Here is an 18515-nt window from a genome sequence, read left to right as displayed (position 1 = left end):
CTAGGCTGTGGTCAGTGCCCAATACCTATTGCTTTTCTTGTACATTTTGCTTTCAATGATTCTATATCATTTGTTATTAGGAAATACCACTCCAATTTCCTGATGCTGGGTAAGATTGAAAGCAGGAGGAGAAGCAGGAGACAGAGGATGAGGTGGTTGGATGGGATCACCAATTCAATGGACATGAGTTTAAGAAAACTCCGAGAGACAGCAGAGAACAGGGAAGCCTGGTGTGCTGCAGTTCATGGGGTCACAAAGAGCTGGTCATGACTTAGTGACGGAACAACAACAACTCACTCCAACTATGCTTCATCCTTCACTATTTCAAAGTAGTTTATTTCCAGCCTGATACAAATAAACAGTTCCTGTCCGTTGGGGTTTACTTTGGAATCCCTCATCAGAATGTTGCTAAAAAGGCTTCATAATTACTACATATTTACCCTTTCGATAAGAGAGCTCAAAACAATTTACTAAGAAGGTTATTACTTTGTCATTCAGACTGAGGTACAAAGAGATCAGCAACTTATTAAAGGTTAATAAATTATTCACTGATTGGGACTTGAGCTTCTGATCCCCAGAATCACAAGTTTCTATTTAAACCCCAAAGAGCAGGCAAAGGAAACATTCAGTGGTGCTCCGTACTCAGCGTGCTTAGCATAATCAGTTTACCAGTGTCAATTTCATTACCGTTTATAAACAGAGATGCTGCCTCATGGGAAAAGAAAAGCTCTCCTACTCTTTTTCCACCGCCAAATGGGGTAATTCACTATTCAAATCTATTGTGAAAGGGGCACAGAGTTTATTTCAGCAGGCTTGGAGAAAGGACGCAGCTTTCTGCAGAAGCCCCTCTGGGATTCGACTGGGGTTGAGAGACTCCAAAGTTAGATGTTGTGTCCCTAGACCACTCATTCTGGATGCCTTCTTCATCAGAACCTTATTTGAAAATCCTCTTATCCTCCTTTGACCCTGAAAGGCTGTTACCCAAAGGAATATATACTCTAATCCTCCTCAGCCTGTCTGGGGAGATTTAGCTCTCAGTCAAAGTAGTTTCAAAGAAAAGATTTTCAGCAGCCCTCCTGGAAGGGAGATGTGTTGTTGACTATAAAGAAATGGGTCACGTTTACATGTTTTTGTGAGTGACTTGGAGATGTTTCTGGAAATTCAGAAACCTGTGTGTGTGAGTGTGTGTGTGTTTAGAAACAAATGTGTGTGTGTGTGTGTGTGTGTGTGTGTGTGTGTGTGTGTGATGATCACTTCAATATCTGAGGGAGAAAAGAATCAAAATTTTGCATAAATTTGAATAAGGCTTCCTGAATATTCTGGAAGAGTTTGAATTAAGGACTATTCAGCACCAAAGAAATGTCCTTTTGTTACTTCCCAGCACAAAATTAATTCAGACTAAGAAAACTGTGCCTAATGAAAGTCTTAAGGGAACTGGTTTTTAGGGGTAAAAAAGGATTGCTTAAAATTAGATTAACTTCCGAGTAATATAGGACATGTTTTCTCGGGGGTACTTTAACAATGTGACTCATGCTTTGTCTCACTGTTGTTTAAAACTACTTCTTCTACAAACTTATTTACACTTTTCAACTGCACAAAATTTTTGTCTAAGAAAATAGTATCGGGGGACTTCCCTGGTGGTCCAGCGGTTGAGAATCCGTGCTTCCACTGTTCAGTCCTGGTTGGGGAACTAGGATCCCATATGCTGTCAGGGGAGGGAGGGACAGGATGGAGTGGAGGAAGGGAGGGAGGGAGGGAAGATGAAGGGAAGAAGGAAGGAAGGAAGGAAGGAAGAAAATAGTGTGGAGAGGTGGAAATTGTGTCCTGGAAATCAGACACACTTTGGAATCTCACCTGGTTCCAAGCCCAACTTTGCCCCTGCCTGGTTGGGTGGAATCTGGGATGTTCCTTAAACTCTCTGAAGCCTCAGATTCCTCTTCTGGAGAAATGATGACAAAATACTCTCCGTGAGAGATTGTTGTGTGAATGGGATAATGTATTCACAGAACCTAACAGCTGGTGGAAATTTTTAAGGTGTTATTTTCCATTTATAAGCTCAGTCTTGTCCCAGTTTTCCTAAATGCCGAAACAATTGAGATTGAACAAGCAGGTATTTACTCTGTGTTATCTGTGTTTATCTCTTTGCTGTGCTGACTTATCTCTTTCCCCATGGTTTAGGCATTTTATATATCTCCCACCATGTTTCTCCAATAAATATTTTAAAAATGTGACTTGCGGTAAATTTGAAAAGCATAATTAGTTTTCGTTTTCCTTTGGGAAAGAATATGTCAAGTGACAACACTGGAAAAGCAGTCAACTTTCCCTAACTCTAACCTATTGCCAGTTTACAGATATTCAAACTCATAGCTATGTAATTTAAGTGGCAGATATGTGAATCTGGGGATTAACGTGATGGAATAAAACATACTAAATTTTTCCATCTTAATAAACTCTTTGTTTAGTTATCAATGAGATGTGTGACTTGGAATTAAACTCCTGAATTCTGTGAGAATCTAGTTCCTCAACAACAACAACAACAACAAAAAATTAGAAAGTATTATTATAGGGATTAAAACCCAGTTGGATATGACATTATGTTGGCAACTAATTAAAATTTTTTCTTAAAAAAGTGGTCCAACCAGCGGCCTTCACTTTGATGATCTTTTTAGTTTCCTCCTGCTAGGATTCATCGGAAACGGGCTTTGTCTATGATAAATGACTTTAATAGACTCCCTTTCACAGAGCCCTATTTGCCTATTATTGCTGATGTTTTGTAAGAATCAAAAATTCCTACAATTTCTGAGCATGGGAGATCATCAGAGACATAGCCTATCTACACTACAGCCTAAGAGGAAGAGTGATGAATGGAATGTCTCTAAAAGGTCATTTTAAGACCATGAACCATGTTTATTGCTTTCAAGGAGGAAACTAGAGCTCCATGGTATTGATGACTCCCTGGAATTCTTCCCTGGACTTAGGAAACTCAGCATCTCACATGCAAATAGCCAACTTGTCTTGATCCTCCTTTTCCGCCTGCATTGGATGTTATGATATTTGCATCTTTACATGAGAAAATGTACACGTATTTGAATATATAATTAACTGCCCTATTTTCTGCACTAAAAAAACAGGCAGAACCTGTATTTTTTCTTTTTTTTTTTTTGGTATCATCACTCCCAGTGATACTGTATTTTAAGTGGTTTTTTTAAAGTGAGTACTTGACCTTTAGTGATTAACTTAAAACCTATGAGTCTTAGCTGTGAATTTTGTCTACATGCATATAAGTACTCATATCCAGTGACATAAAAGCCTACAGGAAACAAAATACACTGATCTATTCTACCTCTATCACTCTAAACAAATAGCCGACTTGGAATCACTGTTTTAACTGATACAGCACTGTAATATAACTGCTGAACACAGTCTGTTTAGCACAATAAGGCAGGAAAATGCACGTTTGAAGGATGATTATTGGTGGTGACTAAGAGAGTATCTAAGAAACTAATAAAGCCTCGATACAGCAACAATCACTTTATTATTAGATGTTAAAGAACCTCAAGGAAAATTTATATGTTCTTTGAACTTCAAGCTCAGACACTTTTCAATTCAATGGCTGGGTTGTTTTAGAGGAAAGCAGAAGTTCAAGAGGAGAATATCTTTCAATGGGCTGATAATGATTTAGAGTAAGTTTTAATCATTTTCTGCTATCTCCAGGAAGATTACTGACATGACTAAAGCAGAATATACACTAATTTCATCCCCAGAGAAGAGGGGAGATGTTAAAAGCTCATTATGAACAAATATGCATTTGCATGCAGCCTGTTTCTCATTCAGAGGGAGCAGAGATTCACAACATGGAATTCGAACCAGAGCATTTAGAATGTAAAACATGGCGTGGCTCCTAACAAATAAACAGAATTCCTATAGCCTCAAGGCGTTTAGCGTAAATGAGCTCTAACTGCAAACTTAATACCCACCTTAAGTAAATTTAAAATCTGCATGTGTATCTGAATAGAAAGTTTTGCAATGAAAAACGGTAGATCCCCTGCCTGTCTGGGAATTTATTTGAGATGTTTTGTTTTCTGAGTATAGTCCTTCATCTTAGACTCCTCCACTTTTCACACCCTACTTTCCAGCCAAGGGGACCGATCTCAAATTCCCTATATTCTGAATGCGCTTCACCTCCACTTTGAGCCATTGATAATGGCTGCTCAGGAATGTTCTTCCCACCCATTTTTGCATGCATAAGTCCTAACTATCCTTCCCGGCCCAATTCAAACATTACCTCCTTCAGAAAACCTTCTCTGTATCCCCAAATGGAAGCAGAAGTCTGCTTCTGAACTCCTGTAGCTTTAACATGTGCATAATGACACCACATTCTATGTTACACAACAGCCGTATATGCATCACGTTCCTTATTCCCTCTGCTGGTTCCTCAAAGGCAGGACTGAGCTCTAATTCAACTTTGTATCTCTCACAGGACCTGAAATAGCATTTTGCCCTTAGTAGATTTTCCCTTAATGGCTGATTCATGTTGACATTTGGTATAAACCTATGCAATACTGTGAAGCAATTATCCTTCAATTAAAAATAAACAAATAAATCAAGTTGAGGAACCTAAAATTTCAATCACTGATATTCCTAGGAAAAATGCTATGTGATGGTCAGTTTTCACTTATTTATTCCAGAAATATTTATTGGATACCATCTGGGGGTCCAACACTGTCCTAGATATGGAGAATGCATAGATAATGAGATCACTTATCTTCTGGTGAGCAAATAAACAAGAAAAAATATATAGTCATAAACAGTATATCACAATTAAGATAACGTGATAGTGAATGGGCTGCACAAAGGAGTGCTACTTAAGCTGCAAGCCAAATGACTTTTAATCACTTGCATTATGTAAAGATAGAGAAAAACAAAACAAAACAAAACAAAACACACATTCCAAGAGAAAGGCCAGACAGTGAAATTTTAAGACAATAAAGATTGACATACGTATCACAGTCAGGACTTGGACAGGAGAGAAAAAATCATTCTAGGTATTTAAAGAAAAGGGATTTAATACAGAGAATAAGAGGTTTTCTATCTGACAGAGGATGAGATGGTTGGATGGCATTACCAACTCAATGGACATGAGTTTGAGCAAACTCCTGGAGAGAGTGAAGCACAGGGAAGCCTGGCATGCTGCAGTCCATGGGGGTTGCCAAGAGTCAGACAGGACTCAGCGGCTGAACAACAATGTTTACTTTTGGATCCCCTCCTGAGAATTATTAGACATCTTGCTGGCAACTGTCTTTGCTTCCTCCATGTGTACATTTTCCAAATGCTACATGGGAAAAGCACACATGGAGGAAGCAAAGAAAACTGCTAACAAAATGTGTAATTCTCAGGAGGACATACACAAGCAAATATAGGTGATCTTACAATAGGTGTGCATGCTGATGGAAATCATTCAGGAGACAGGAATAAATTGAGAATACTGAGGGAAAGTGTAAAATTTCAGATATATTGTCCTTGCAGAATCTATAGGGAACGGGACCTGGCACACAATCGGAGGGTTTGGCTTTTGATGCCAGTGAAAGCATTTCTTTCAGAGTGAAGAAAAGGGAAGGCAGAGGTCATAGGAACAGAAGCAAGTGGCACTGTAGCTGCTGAGGTAGGAAAAAGACAGTGTTCCTCTCTAGCAGCTCCTCTGTTTTTCAATGATGTAAAGACAGTAGCTGAGAGTGTGATTTTGGCAAGAAGAGGTCAAAGGATTTCAGGTGAAAAAAGAAGCCATCAAATAGCCATCTTGGAAATGAGAAAAGCTAGGGAAGTGATGTAAAGTTGAACAGCAGTGTTGAATACCCCATGTGATTTGGAACCATGAGTTTCAGATGAAAGCAGTCATCAGCAAATTCGTTTTTTTTTTCTGCAAATGTTACTTAGTACAAGCAAAAATAGGTAGATAGTTTGATTTAATTAGACTTGAGACTTTGCCAAGTAAGCACAACATAGGAAGAGAGGAAAGAGCTGCCAAGAACTTAAAGTATTTGCAAGGATGTGATGGTAATAATGAACAATTGAAGCTAGGGAGGAGAGCTGTGAAAATATGAGAAGGTTACAGGAACAGGCGGTGATCGAGATTAGATATTTCATTAAGATCTGAAATTGGCAGTTAGAATCTTGGTAAAAGGGTGTTGGAAGTACCAGAGGAAGTGGTCAGAAAGTGAGTGAGAGATTGGGCATTTGGTAAGGATGAGGTCAAGGGCATGTCCCTGAAAAAGTTTCAAGTTGCTCAATCTTTGTGAAGCTATTGGGGTAAAAAGATCCCGCCCTCTCATGTTGTGAGTCAAGATTTCCATATGCCGTCTGATATTAGTGTGTTTTTTTGTTTACCTACTTAAACGAATCAAGATTTAAGAGTAAATTAAAAATTAACAGAAAAGAAATAAAAGCTAGCATGAGGTACCAGATAAGATGAATTCTAACTTTTTAAAGTACCGATAGAGACCCTTTACCTGAACTTAAAGACCTGAAATAAATTAACAATGCCCCGTGCAATAGCAAGCTGAGTCTTGGCTCCAGGAAAAAAAAAAATCCACAAGAAACTGGGTCACAACCAAGATTAACAGAATCACATGCAGAGGACCCTTAGCCCTGCACCTTAGGCAGGAGTTTGAATTACAATAACAGCAATAATTTAAAAGGCGGTGACACTGGTGGTGCTGACGATGGCACCAACTAGGATTGTGTCAAGCACTTCATATCAGATTGTTTTTCCATTTAATTGTCTGAATAATTTATTTTACAGGTGAAGAAAATGGAACTTAGAGAAGTTACATAATTTGCCCAAGTAAACAAAGTAAGTTTGAAACTCTGGGCATTTTGACTTCTTGATGACTTCAGTGACCTATCGCCTACTCCACTGTGTCCCTCTGTGAGAAAAACAAGAGCAATCGATTCATCTAAACTCCAGGTCAAGCCAGTCTGTTGTGATAATTAACCGAAGACTGACAAGTCAGGGGTTATGATGGAAAAAGCAAAGCCACAGTCTTCACACAGACCGGAACAGGAATTATAGACTAGCCACATATTCACCATGTGATTTGGGGCAATCTACTTGATCTCTTAAGTAGCTTCTTGTCTGTAAAGATGAAAAAAAAAATTGATGCCTTACTAGTGTTAAATGGAAAGACTAAATGAGATAAGACTAAATCATATCTATATAGTTCATGGTAGATTTCTTACTTTGTCTGAGTGAAGGGTATGGATTCTACTCATCTTTATTTTCTTTTATTGGAGTCTAGTTGCTTGGAAAATCCCATGGATGGAGGAGCCTGGTGGGCTGCAGTCCATGGGGTTGCTGAGAGTTGGACACAACTCAGTGACTTCACTTGCGTACATTGGAGAAGGAAATGGCAACCCACTCCAGTGTTCTTGCCTGGAGAATCCCAGGGACAGGGGAGCCTGTTGGGCTGCCGTCTATGGGATAGCACAGAGTCAGACACGACTAAAGCGACTTAGCAGCAGCAGTTGCTTTACAATGGCTGTGCTAGTTTCTACTGCGCAACAAAGTAAATCAGCTACATGTATACATATGTCCCCTCCCTCCCATCCCATCCATCAAAGTAATCACAGAGCACGCGCTGAGTTCCCTGTGCTATACAGCAGCCACCCACTAGCCATCCATTTGACACACGGTAGTGAATGTATGTCAATCCCAAGCTCGCAATTCATCTCAACCTCCCCTTTCCCCTGTGTCCACCTATCTCTTCTCTATGTCTGCGTCTCTACTCCTGACCTGCAAATAGGTTCATTCTGTACCATTTTTAAAAATGGTACCTAAGTTATCTAGTAAGTGCCCAGGGTTTAAGGAAGACAAGACAATGAATGGATTGATGGATGACAAGCTTGAGGTGATGGTGGATAAAAAAGAAAGGGGACTTCCTTGGTGGTCCAGTGGTTAAGAATCTACCTATCAGTGCAAGGGACATGGGTTCAATCCCTGGTCCGGGAAGGTTCCACATGATAAGTCCATTTGTCACAACTACTGAAGCACAAGTGCCTAGAGCCCGTGTTCCACAACAAGAGAAACCACCACAATGAGAATCCCATGCACCAGAACAAGAAGTAGCCCCTGCTTGCCACCACTAGAGAAAGCCCTCACACAGCAACAGAGATCCAGAACAGCCAAAAGTAAATAAATTAAAAAAAAAAAAGAAGGTATGGAAGAAATGTAAGATATATCACTCATTGACTCTCTCTGCCCTCAGACCCACATTTCTCAGCCCTTTTGCAGTTCAGCAGTGTTGTATAACTAGATATGGCCAGTAGCTATGAGCAGAAGTGATGCATGTGACTTCTGGCCCAAAGCATTTAACAGCCAGAGTCAGTGAATGACTTTCTCATCCTTTCTCGCTCTGTGGCAACAACTGGAGGACCTATGTTGAGACAGAAGAGCCGTAGGGTGGGAGGATCCAGGAACGCTGAGTCTTTCCAGGGCAGAAACCTGCCCTGGAGTTACAGGACTTGCACCAGACTGTGAATAAACTATGATTGTATTGGGTTAACTTGTTTCTGCAGCATAACCAAGCATACTCTGCTCCTTGTAACACAAATATTTGAGGCCAGAAAATCATCTTTCTGGCATACAAAATTGTTGACTTTTTAAGCAGGCTCAAACTACTTAGAAGCAATGTCAAAAACAAGAAAAAACACTTGGAACAGAGAAAATGCTTTGGATAAAATTTGGTAATGTCAAGTTTCATAGAAGAAGCCATTGATGCTATATACAAACACAATTAGAAGTACATCTAATTGAAGTTATGAGATTCATATTTCAGAGGATTTGGATACTTTCTAGAGCTCATTTCGTCACAGACCTCAGAAGCTTAGGTATAAAGCAATCACAAAGGTCATCAAGAATGACCTCCTAACTTTACTAATGAAAAATATGGGGTTCGCAGCAGTAAGCTGATTTTCCCATGGTGTTTCAGCAACTCAAGGGCAGAACTAATGTTAAACACCCCATCCATCAAGCTTCAGCCCAGTATCTTTCTAACCCTACTCTTAAGAGGCTTTTTGTGTTATTACCACTGCCTGGTGATACCCGTATGCTGGGAAAGAGTTAATGTATCTTGCAAAGGGCTGTTTTTCTTTAAGTTCTGAAGAAAGCCAAACTGAATAAAAGCCATTTGATCCTTCTTGAGGGTGTTCATCCAGAAAATGTTAGAAGATGGAAGTTATCCAGAGAGCATCTCGGTAAAAATACTTGCAAGGAAAAAAAAAAAAAAAAAAGAATTCTAGCTACCCAATTGAAAATTTACATAAGTCTTTAGAGGATTGATGCCAGTGAAGTCAGCAGTTCTCCCGGGAGGATAATGGGATCATGCCTTAATTCTCATCATTTTTTATTTTGAAGTTCTACCACTAGGTAGATCTGAATGAGTCAGCAGAAAGTGAATCTCGTTAAAGAGCTGCTCTGTGAAATGCATGGTGTTTATCACATAGTGATTACTTATCTGTTGCTAGCAGTTCTCAAAGTTCTCTGCTGTGCCCAACTTTTTCTCTTTCCTGGTTTTCTCTGCTTCCTAGAGAAAATGGGTCTGAGGCCCCTACCTAAAGTACATTCTTATCTTCCTTCCAAAAATTCAAGAGATTTTGTTATTCAGAATAACATGAACAAGTGCCAATCTCACATTCTCCTCACACTTCATTAGATGTTCAGAACCTCCTGATTGACTTAGGTCTCTAGGATAGCAAATGTCTTGTGAATAGAAATAAAGCAAAACAAAAAATAAAGATCAAACAGAAAACAGCCTATGGTAACAAATGCTCTTTCCGTGAAGATGTACTGTGCGGAGGAAGCAAATCACAATAGACAGGATGGAGTAAGCATTCTGAAGGTATTTTGAGTTCGTGTTTTGTTTCAGCTTCAGGTTGATTGTGAGCTTTATTAACGAAGCAGTATCAGTTAAGTGAGGAGGAAAAAGAAAAAGGAACACGGCTCTTTCAGTATGTTTGAAAATCACTGCAATCTGCCATCTGCCTCATTTCTGAGATTTTGATGGAGGTCTCTGCAATCTCTGATTCAAACAAGAATATGCCTTTTATTTCCTATCAAACTTTTGGATACTTTCTTTTTTTTTTTTTTTTTTTTTTTTTGGGTGCTTTCAATTAAACAGTTGGCGTTATCTCAAAGCTTTAACTTGCATTGCTTTGATTACCAGTGATACTAAGCATTTTTAAATACTGCTTACTGGTCATTGTATTTAAATATTTGCCTTTTCTTAATTTACTTCTTGAAAGTTGGACTACAAAGAAAGCTGAGGGCTGAAGAATTGTTGCTTTTGAATTATGGTGTTGGAGAAGACTCTTGAGAGTTCCTTGGACTGCAAGGAGATCCAACCAGTCCATCCTAAAGGAGATCAGTCTTGGGTGTTCATTGGAAGGACTGATGTTAAAGCTGAAACTCCAATACTTTGGCCACCTGATGCGAAGAGCTGACTTGTTTGAAAGGACCCTGATGCTGGGAAAGATTGAGGGCAGGAGGAGAAGGGGACAACAGGACGAGATGGTTGGATGGCACCACTGACTCAATGGACATGTATTTGGGTGGACTCCAGGAGTTGGCGATGGACAGGGAGGCCTGCCTTGCTGTGGTTCATGGGGTTGCAAAGAGTCAGACACGACTGAGCGACTGAACTGAACTGAACTGAGTTTACCTCTTCACTCTTTAGTTGATGAATTTTTTTTCATTGATTTATAGAATTCCTATAAATATCATTAACCTCTTGTATGTTAAGTATATAGCAAATATTTTTCTCCAGGTAGGTCATTACACATTAAGTTTGTATATGGCTTCTTTGAACATACAAAGGTTTTTATCTGCATTATAGCCATATATGCCAGTATTTTCTTTCATGGCTTTGAGGTTTAGTCCATGCTTAGGAAATCCTGTCCTATTCCAACATATAAAAAATATCCTCCCAAATTTTCTTCTGGAAGTTTCTCAGTTCCCTCTGACGCCAACCCTCTGCCATGTAGCCATAAAACCGTATTACATACTGTAAACCATATTGGTTAAGACCACAAACTCCAAAGCCAGTTGCCTTGGTTCATATTCCAGCATCACATATTACCAACTATATGACTAACATCTGGCAAAAGCAATAATAATAGTTTATATGAAGCTGTTCTTAATTCATTCCCATGAAGTATTTAGGATGGTGTCCCATGAATATTAGCTATGTGAGGGCACCAAACATCATTTATCTCTGTGAGCTTACCCTGAGCACAATTCCTGGCCTACAGTTCACACTCTACAAATAAAAAGTCAATTCACTCAAAATACATTTTTCCCATTTTGCTTTTTCATAACTTATTTATTACTGACTCTGTCTGGCCACAGTCTCCATAATCATTGCAGCAACTCTTGGCATAAATAGTTGTTTTGATTCTCGGTCAATCTTGAGGCTCTTAAATGCAACAAGTTAAATAGCTTTGCCGTAAGATTTAAACCAACCTGTGGTCTTTCCTCACCAGCACCTGATCATGACCACAGTTCTCTGGAAGGCAACGAACATTTGTTAGCCTGAAGGTATAAATAAGATCCTTGCATCTTTTTCCTTCAGGTTTTACTGATGTGTTTTCGTCTCAAGCCTCGACCTGGTAATTCAATGATGATTTGCGTGGCTATTGGAAAGAACTTCCCATTCTCTGGCACCAATAAATCAGAAACCAAACTATGGGATGTTGGAAGTTTTTCTTTTCCCTGAAGTATCTTATAGCTTTACAAGAAGGAAGAGAATGAAATTGAAAAGACAAAACCCCTAAGCTTTATCTATGTGATGGAGTTGCTTAAATGATTCAGAGAACTGAACCTGGGAACCAGGGCAGTATATGCCTCGATTTATCAGACACCCTCCTTTCAACCCATGTCTTAACTGTAGAGCCTCAATGGATTGCTTTAGCTTCAGCTACCATTCATCTCTCAGGAGCCACTAGAGCCGAAAAAGATGGGCTTTTCCTTCTTTCACTGTTACACATTCTTTACAGATTGCATACCTCGTGGCTTGGCCTTCACAGAAGACACTTCACACAGCTTTGGGGCTTTGATTTTCTTATTAAAAAAATAGAACTAGAGGAATTTTGAAAACTCCGTATTTCTCAGAAAACCTAGTCACAAGTTTTCTCCCTCCTGATAGTACTATCTGAAGTGTCAGAAGTTCAGGAGACTTCCCTGGTGGTCCCGTGGCTGAGACTGTGTGCTGCCAATTCAGGGGGCCCAGTTTTGATCCCTGGTCAGGGAACTAGGTCCCACATGCCACAACCAAGGGACTGAATGCTGCCACTGAAGATCCCTCATGCCGCAATGAAGATCGAAGATCAAAGGTCCCGCATTCATCAACTAAAATCTGGCACAGTGAAATAAACAAATATTAAAAAAAAAAATCAGAAGTTCAGCATTACCTTGTTCCTTCTCAGTTCCCCCCAGTGGTAACGATGTGATTTCTTCCTGGTGGATGGATGCCTCAGTCCCACTAGGGAAAGGCCCATGAACCTGAAGAAGCAAAGGAGAAAAGCACATTAATATTTTCCCAGAACCTTATCCTAATTGAAAATGAATAATGGCCTTGAGGCCACCATCAGGCATGCTGTTTGAAATGGACCATAGGTAAGTTTGCTTGGCTAGAAGGTAAGAGGAACAAGCAGGGGAGGGGAGTGTGGTAGGAAAACCATTTGGGTGAGGACCATGAAGCCTACAAGACAACATTGGAGTTGCCTTTGATGGAGAACCAGAAGATTTTGTTCCCTTCCATGAAGAGAGGTATTATGATTGAAATGACACTTTGGGACAGGAATCTTGTTGAGGATGAGAAGGGAAGAGAGGAAAGGGAAGTAGAGTACCTCAGAGTGTACTGAAATCATTCTGGGGGAAAAAAGGCTCAGACCTCAACAAGGTTTGCAGACCATATGGAAGAAGAGATGTCAGGTGTCGCAGTCACCTAGGCACCCCTGGAGAAACAGTAACCAGTAAAATCTAACGTTTAGCTCAAAGTCCATGTCTCTGTAACAGACTTGTTGAACTTAGAGAACTGAAGCCAGGAGAGTGGTGTGATTCTCCGTTCATCAGATACCTTCTCCATCTTTATCTCATGCGTGTGTCTTTTAGTGATCAGTAAAGGGCAGTGATCCTATGATGTAGGTGCTCTGATCATTTCTGTTCTACCAATACACAGATGAAGCTTAAGGACCATGACCAGGGTCACAGAATTAGAAAATGGTAAAGCCAGGATTTGACCCCAACCCCACTGACTCTCGGGCTTCCTAGGTGACGTTGTGATAAAGAATCTGCCTGGCAATGTAAGAGACACAGGTTCGATCCCTGGGTCAGGAAGATCCCCTACAGTAGGAGATGGCAACCCACTCCAGTATTCTTGCCTGGAAAATTCCATTGACAGAGGCACCTGGTGGGCTACAATCCATGGGGTCACAAAGAGTCAGGCATGACTGAGCGTGCACATACTCCACTGACTCTGGAGGCCTTAGGTCTCTGTAGAGACCCTGTGTGACCAAAGAGGAAACGAGGGACTTGGGGGAACTGACTGCAATAGCCAACAAGAAAAAGGATTTAAGATCATTTCAAAATTACTCATTGAACATGATTACCAATGGTGGTAAAACAAGGTGAAGGGAATTGGTAGTTTCACAGGAGAAATATTTAGGCTCTTCAGTCCTTCAACAATAATTGAAGACAAATGTCTCTACCAGGCCCTGGTAGGTGCAGGTTTCTGGAGAGGTGAAGACAAGCCCTGACCTTCAAGGAGATGAAACTAGCAGGGGAGTTACATTCTTTATTTCTTACCATTAAGAATCTGCTTACATTTTATATAATATGCAAACTCCACAGCTCACGGTAAACATTCAGGGTATTATAGGATCTCAGAGGAAGGTATCTACTTGAAACAGGGATCAAGAAGGCTTCTGAGAGGGGTGGACACATGGGATGTAGTGGGCAATAAACGGCATTAGTTGGCGAGGCAGTTACATGGTGGTGAGCAGAGAGACACAGCCCCAGTGGGGACAGCGTGGACAAAGGCACATGGACAAGAGGGAATGAGAAGAGTCATCACCAGCTTGGTTCTTGGGCTTCACTTTCAGGGCACTGAGTGGCATCACAGTTTTGAGTAAGTCGGGCTCATGATGAGTTATGTGCTTTGGCCAGATCTCTTTCAGTGGCATAATCTAAAACGCAGGAAGACACACCGGGAGGCTTGTATAACTCCACATAAGAGACATCAGAAGCTCAAAATAAAAAAAGGGACCAGTGAATTTGGAGAAAGAAGGCCAGATACTAGAAATGGTCTGATATGAGGTTTGATAATTGACTGCATGACGAAAAAGAAGGGTGGGGGTGATGTTGAGGAAAACAAGCTGAATTGTCTACATAAATAGTGGTGTTGTAAGTTAGAAAATATGGTCAAAGAAACATTCAGAGAGGTCAATGAGTTTAGCGTGGGACACTAGAATAGATTCCTAGGGATGTTACAATGAATTACTAAAAATCAGGGAGCTTAAAGCGAGAGAAATTTATATTCTCATAGTTGGGCAAATCCAAAATCAAGGTGATGTCAGGGTTAATGCTTTTGGGAGGCTCTCAGGGAGAATTTGTTCTATGTCTCTTTCCTAGCTTCTGGCTGCCAATAATTCTTGGTGTTTCTTGGCTTGGAGGTTCGTAACTCCAATCTGCGCCTCTGTCTTCACATGAATTTCTCTCCCACATCTCTGTGTGTCTTCTTCGTTTCTGTTTATTGTAAGGACACCTGCTATTGGATTTAGCACCTGCTCTAATCCAGGATGATCTGATCTCAAGAGTTTTACCATAATTACCTCTGGAAAGATCCTATTTCCAAGTAAGGTCACATTTGGAGTTTCTGTGGGCATTTCTTTGGGGGCACTATTCTTTAACCCATACAGATACTTTGGGAATACCAAGGGGTGAGTCAGAAGCCGGAATCTGAGTAAGCTGAGAAAAATCAGCATTTGAGTGTAATTGAAACCAAGATAATGAATGAGAAACATAGAAGGAAGGGTGTCAGGAAGCCAAGAACAAAACCTGGGGATATAAATACTTACTTGGTTAACAGCAGTGGAAAAGGTGCCTACCAGGGCAATAAGAAGATATGGAAGTTTCAAAGAAAATCAAAGAATTGTTTCATGGTATCTAAATGTCTTAAGAGTCCCTTGGACAGCAAGGAGATCAAACCAGTCAATCCTAATGGAAATCAACCCTGAATATTCATTCGAAGGACTGATGCTGAAGCTCCATTATTTTGGCCACCTGATGCAAAGAGCCGACTTACTGGAAAAGACCCTGATGCTGGGAAAGATTGAGGGCAGGAGGAGAAGGAGGCAACAGGGATGACATGGTTGGATGGCATCATCGACTCAATGGACATGAGTTTGAGCAAACTCTGAGAGACAGTGAAGGACAGGAAAACCTGGTGTGCTGCAGTCCATGGGGTCACAAAAAGTTGGACTTGACTGAGGCTGAACAACAACATATATTTATAAATGACAGATGACTTACTGTGTTCCAGGCATTATAGCAGTTTTTTATACTTAGTTCCCCAAACAGGTATTCACAATAGGTAATCTTATTTCCACTTTATAGATCGACTCAGGCTTAGGAATGTTAAATAACTTGAACAAGATCCAAGAGCTAATTAGCAATGAACTGAGAACTGAACATCTGTCTGATCCCCAAGTTTCAGCTCCTTTGCCTCACTATGCTTTTGTAACATTTCAAAAGTGCTAACTTTGTAGAAAAAATGATTTACGATACCATGGTAGTGACTGAGTTGTTTATTCATCTTTTCCCTTTCTAACAGAATCCTGGTGTTTTGGAGAAAGCAATGTGCCAAGTTTCAGAAGAATTGTCTCTTGTCTTTCCTTGGAGATACCACTGCCCTTACGACAGAATGGTGAGCAATGAGATAAGAAGAAATTGTTGGGTCTAGGGACTATCCTTCAAAGGAGGACTCCCTAAGCTGTAAGATGTCCTTTTGATACGCCACCCCTTTCTTCTCTCCTACTCTCAGGCATGCGGACATGCCGGCTGTGACCACTCTGATCAAGAGGCATCTCTTTGGAAGGGAGTCAAGTGCAAAGCAAAGAAGAACAGAAAGATCAAAGGGGCCTGGGCCATTGGTGCCACTACAGGGTGTCTGTACCAGACCGAGAATGTCTCTTCCTAATCTTGATAACATGAGGGGAAAGAAAGCCCTAAGTTGTTTAAGCCGTTGCTTTATTGTACTCTATTTGAACAGCCAAAGAAGTGCCCAATGTACTGCTCCTTCCCACAGGGTCTGAAATGAAGGGAAAGGATCAGAAGATGGAAGTGGATATCGATAAGTTATAGGGAGGGAGGGGGGCTGTTAAAGTAGATTAAACTTGATGGCTTCAACTTTTAGGATGAAGAAAGAGGCAATGTCTACTGAAACTGGGTGTAGTAGGGCTTGGAGAAAAGAGATTTTTAATCGCTTTAATGGTGTGCTAAAATAAATACTGTGCTAACTCCTAATCTAATGTATCGTACCCACTTTGTGCTATAACCTGTCTTCGAAAAAAATTGGAGAGCATTTCTCCCTTTCTGAACATAAATTACATTTGGTTTTTGTGGTTGTGCAGACTAATTCCATTTTGAAAGTTCATCGTGAACCTTTTCAATTTTCCAGTGGTAATAATAATAACCTGCAAGCTGGTTCAACCTGAAGAACATTCTTCCTTTTTTGTACTTCAAAAGAACTACTAAAACCTTACTTGACCTCAGAAAAATCTTCAAAGTGAATCTGGAGGCAGTCAGACAACAATGAAACTTTTGGGGTAAACATTAGCACTTTCCTGAAAGAGTCTTTTCAACATAAGCTTACAAGAAAGTGGTTGAGATAAGATGATTTCAAGGAAAAACTCTAGGTCTGCTTTTTTTTTTCTTGGCCTTTCTGGGATGTTTAATTAATTTTCTTAAGTCAGTTTTTCAGTCTACCTGGAATAATCAGTATTCTCGGAGTTTTATCACTAGTTTTTGGCTACAGTCCTTAAGTTCACTGCATCTTGATTTATGCTCAAGCCTGGTAGCCACGAGGTGAATTTGTATATCTGTTAGGACTAGATTTAATTATAGGATCCCATGATATTTTCGCTTTCCTAGCAAGGATCATATTCTTCTTAGGAACACACTTCTTAAAGAGGAAATGTTTTTATTCTCTCAAGTACTTTCCTAGTGATAATTCAACTTGAGATCTTACCAAATTTTAACTAATTATGCATTGAAATAATAATTCCAGAGAGAGAGAATATCATTGCAAAATCTGCAACATCACTATCAAACAAGATAACATACATATACACATATGCTGAAACTAAAAACAATAGATGATTAAGATTATTGGGTCTATCTTAATTTTAATTTTTCAATATCACTTATTTAAATGTTTGTTCTTCCTTGTCCCCTGTGAGCTACCAGACAGCAAGGACGGTGTGTCTCTTCATCTTTGTCTCCTCAGTATCAAGTAAGCACAGTTCGAATAACAAAGCAAGTCTTCCATAAATGGGTGCTGGGTGAATCGTTAGATAACTGATTAGACAATAGACATCTAACCCAATTCCTTTGATAAGCATTCCTTTGACATATATCCCATGTACATTATGTCGCTGGCTATGGCATTCAGTTCAGTTCAGTTCAGTCGCTCAGCTGTGTCAGACTCTTTGCAACCCCAGAGACTGCAGCACACCAGGCCTCCCTGTCCATCACCAACTCCTGGAGCTTGCTCAAATTTATGATCATCCAGTTGGTGATGCCATCCAACAATCTTATCCTCTGTCGTCCCCTTCTCCTCCCACATTCAATCTTTCCCAGCATCAGGGTCTTTTCCAATGAGGCAGTTCTTCCCATCAGGTGACCAAGGTATTGGAACTTCAGCTTCAGCATCAGTCCTTCCGATGAATATTCAGGACTCTTTTCCTTTAGGATCGACTGGTTTGATTTCCTTGCAGTTCAAGGGACTCTCAAGAGTCTTCATTTAGACACTGGGAATGGAATCAAAGATTAAGAAGCCACAGGCTACCCAGAACTCATACACACATGTTAATACATGTAACACTACATGATTAGAGTGTCAATACAAGTAAATACCAAATGCAAAGGACAGTGTTGGAAACCAATGGAAGTCAAACTGCTAAACCTGGATGGTGAAGAGTTACGGAAGTGCATGCATGCCAAGTCACTTTAGTCATGTCCAAGTCTTTGCTAGTCTGTGGACTGCAGCCCGCCAGGCTCCTCTGTCCATGGAATTCTCCAGACAAGAATACTGGGGTGAGTTGCCACGCCCCCCTCCAGGGGATCTTCCTAACCCAGGGACTGAACTTGCATCTCGGTGTCTCCTGAATTTGTAGGTGGGTCCTTTACCTCTAGTGCCACCTGGGAAGCCTGAGTTAAGGAAATATAGGAAGAATAAAGAACCTAG

At 40.4% G+C, this 18515-nt stretch overlaps 1 long non-coding RNA gene across 2 annotated transcripts in view; it reads right to left on the bottom strand.

The window, feature by feature from the left end:
• LOC132657222 (uncharacterized) overlaps nucleotides 1–12965 on the bottom strand; it is a 242252-nt gene extending 229287 nt beyond the window's left edge. For both annotated transcript variants that reach the window (XR_009595072.1, XR_009595071.1), the window contains exons 1-2: nucleotides 12898–12965; nucleotides 12460–12550 (exon numbers count right to left, since the gene is read on the bottom strand). This is a non-coding gene — a long non-coding RNA (uncharacterized LOC132657222). The remainder of the gene's footprint in view (nucleotides 1–12459; nucleotides 12551–12897) is intronic.
• Nucleotides 12966–18515: the final 5550 nt, after the last annotated feature.

This window comes from Ovis aries, chromosome 9 (assembly GCF_016772045.2).
Source record: "Ovis aries strain OAR_USU_Benz2616 breed Rambouillet chromosome 9, ARS-UI_Ramb_v3.0, whole genome shotgun sequence".
NCBI classification, from domain to species: Eukaryota; Metazoa; Chordata; class Mammalia; order Artiodactyla; family Bovidae; genus Ovis; species Ovis aries.
Note: the sequence above shows the minus strand (reverse complement) of the source record. Positions and strands in the feature narration are given on the sequence as shown.